This window comes from Adiantum capillus-veneris, chromosome 8, assembly GCF_014529385.1.
Source record: "Adiantum capillus-veneris isolate H3 chromosome 8, ASM1452938v2, whole genome shotgun sequence".
In the NCBI taxonomy this organism is placed as follows: Eukaryota; Viridiplantae; Streptophyta; class Polypodiopsida; order Polypodiales; family Pteridaceae; genus Adiantum; species Adiantum capillus-veneris.
Window position 1 is genome coordinate 81,849,813 of NC_140938.1, and position 3,557 is coordinate 81,853,369.

Here is a 3,557-nt window from a genome sequence, read left to right on the forward strand (position 1 = left end):
GTCCAAGTTATCAACTGTTTAGTGTCCGCAGACTCTGATTCCAAGAATCTGGCTTAAGTCTCAAATTTGTGATCCAAATTTCACCAAATTTGATTTGTGGATTCTACTTGATATGGTATCAGAGCACAAGGTTTCTCTTTTCTTTATCAAGAAGGGAGGTCCTCAAGTTAGCTATAAATGGTTGGTATTATTGATTTCAATTGAGCAAGTAGAATAGGGATTTTTCAGCCTTACAGTGTGCTTGCTTTGTGCAGATAACGGGGCATCACCTTCGAGTGCTATGGTCATAATAGTGGAGTCATACAAGGCATTATTGAGCTATTAGAAGCTTGACAGGAGCCAGTACTATTTTGGTGTTGAAATACCCTCTCTTTTATTCCTTGCAATTAATGATATTCGAGCCACGGGTACATGAGCTTGAGTGCTTTTCTAAAGGGGTAATGTGAGGATTAACAACTAGGGCTTAAAGTGCCAAAGTACACCTGAAAAAGTTTACACCTAAAAGTTGTTAGAATGGTTGACAATAGTAAAGAGAGTGAAATTAATGTTGATAGCTTTGATTTTGCTAATGAGCAGGCTACTAATGATGCCCCTATGCTTGTTAACTACCTTGTTTCTAGGCTTCAACAAGCCATGGGCAATCAATCCCTCCAAAGTGAAGTGCAATAGCAGCTTCATGCTCATGGGATTCTCCAAACTCCCCACCAAGAAGAGAGAGTACCTAGGAAGCCTCCTTGTGACACTTCCATAAGAGGCCTCTCTCCAATTCGGGAAGAAGAAGAGGATCCGTACGAAGGACTAAAAAAATTACTACTTGACTACACATCTCCTTCCCAAAGGAGAACTCAAGATCCACCACCAAAAGAACAAGAAAGAAGTGAGTCTCTTGCCACCTCGGTGGAGATGGCTCCACAAAGACGGCGGGAAAAACACTCTCCAAATCAACCCTAAACGAAGAAGACCATTGCACACTTCTCCGCACCATAATTCAAAGAGGGATGACAGAAAACAAGAGAAGAAAAAGGCAAGAAAGAGGTCACCCTCTTCTCCAACTTCTTCAACCTCTTCCTCTTATGAAGAAAGTGATAGTGCAGACAAGGAGGAACAAGGAAGAAAAAGGCAAGAAAGAGGTCACCCTCTTCTCCATCTTCTTCAAATTCTTCATCTTCTGAAGAAATAATGGTGCAACTTTTGAACCACCAAAAAGAAGAGGCCATAGGAAATCCTATGCCGCATGGAAGAGATCGTCCAAGCTCAAGAAGTTCAAATAGGGAGGAAAGAGCATCTCTTTCCTTACCTACGATGGCACCTTTGGTGCTACTTACAAAGTCTTGGATTTCATTTAACAATTCAATGCGGTGTTTGGAAATGAGGGATTCACTGAGTCCTCTAAGCTACAACATGTAGCTATGCATTTTCAAAAGTCCACCAGGCAATGGTGGTCTAGCCTATGAGCAACTGTGAAGCTCCACAAACATGAAAATCTTTAAGAGCTTCCATCATGAATAAATTTTTGGCCACCGATGCCAAAGACAAAGTACTCACCAAATGGTGAAGCTTGAAGCTCTCTCCTTACAAATCTATCCACAAATATGTAGACAAGTTTTGGGACCTACATCTCAAAGCCACTATCTTCAAAAAGATGGGTTTTGGAGAGCAAAACAACAATTTTGTGCGGGCTTAACTGAAGAAATGGCAGATTATGTCAACTCCCAAAGGCCACGCACCATATCTACGGTCATACACCATACCATGGTGGCTTCATAAATCAATTTCCAAGCAGGGGCTAAGAGAAATATCAAGCCCACGGAGAGCAAGGACAGTAACAATGAGCCTAAGGGGAAGGACAATGTCCAAAAGTCTCCTAAAGGCAACACCAACAACAACAAAGCTAAGGAAAAGGGAGTTTATAAAGGAAAAAATAAAATCTCTCTTGAAGTGCTTGAGCGTTATCGTAAAGATAAATGTTGTTTCAAGTGCGGGGAGCAAGGGAATGCTTATCGTGCTTGCCCTCATAAGAATACACGAAACGAGCCTCCTAGAGCTACCTTGGTTGAAATCCAAGAAGAGGAAGCTCACCACAAAGGATCTCCTCTATGCCATGCTTGCGGAAAGGTAAGAGAACATGATGCTTTTATTCTCTTTGACCCTAGTTCTACTCATAATTTTATATCCATAGAGTTGGCCACCAAGCTAGGCATCCAAGCTAGGCATCCAAGCCTATGAGATGAGATATGTCCTACCCGGGCCAATGGTGCTTTCAAGGGGCAAGAAGCTTCAGTCACTCCCTTAAATGAGAAATTGATGCTCCATGTCCAAAGCTATGTGGACAAAGAGGACTTCTTTATCTCTCCTCTCTAGCATGAGGATGTAATCCTAGGGGCACCATGATTTGATCGCATGGCTGCCAATGTTAAATCCCCTGAAAGGAAAATCTACTTTAGGTTCACGAAAAAAGATATGTACATAGATGCTCAGGAGTTGGCTAACACCATACCCATTGTACATACGCAAGCTTTCAATAAGTCAACAAAGAGCTCTATTTCCGTGTACATGATTTTTGTTAAAAATCTCAAAATTAACCTAATTCTTTAGTAAAAGAAAATATAAACAATCACAAGGAATTAGAGTTATCCAATTTTCTCAAGGGATTTCAAGCTTTTTTTATTAACGACATTTCTTGTGAACTATCTCCCAAACGAGGCAATGATGACCATGAAACTTCTTCGAGGAAGTTCACCGCCTAATAAAACTCCTTATAGAGTCTCTCAAGCTTAACAAGAGGAGATTATGCGGCAAGTTCATGAGTTAGTTGAAAAGGGCATGGTTAGACCTAGCTCATCTCCATTTTGTTCACCTGTGTTATTAGTGCAAAAGAAAGACGGCACATATCGTATGTATGTCGACTATAGAGAACTAAATAGGATCACTATCAAAAATAGGTTTCCCGTTCCACGGGTAGTAGACCTATTTAATAAGTGGCAAGGGTCAACCTACTTTAGTAGGATTGACCTAAAAAAGTGGCTACCATCAAATAAGGATAGTTGATCAAGACATTGTAAAGACCGCATTTTGCACTACATTTGGTCTTTACGAATACATTTTGATGCCTTTTGGCTTGACCAATGCACCAGCCACATTCAACCGCTTGATGGAGAAGCTATTCACGCCTCACCAAACCTTTACTGGAGTGTTCTTTGATGATATTATCATCTACTCTAATTCATTAGACAAACACAAGCAACACCTCCATGTAATATTTCCAGTCTTACGAGAGAATAAACTTTATATTAACCGAGAGAAAAGTGATTTTTTCTTACAAGAGATTCAATATTTAGGTTACATTATCTCTCAAGATGGCATCCAAATGGATCCATCAAAGCTAGAGGTAATAAAAGGATGGCCTAATCTACGGAATCTTCATGAACTAAGAAGCTTTATCATAGATATGTGTGCATACTATAGACGCTTCATAGAAAATTTCTCACACATCCCGAGACCATTACATGACCTAACAAAGAAAAACATTAGGTATACATGGTCTACCAAGGAGGACA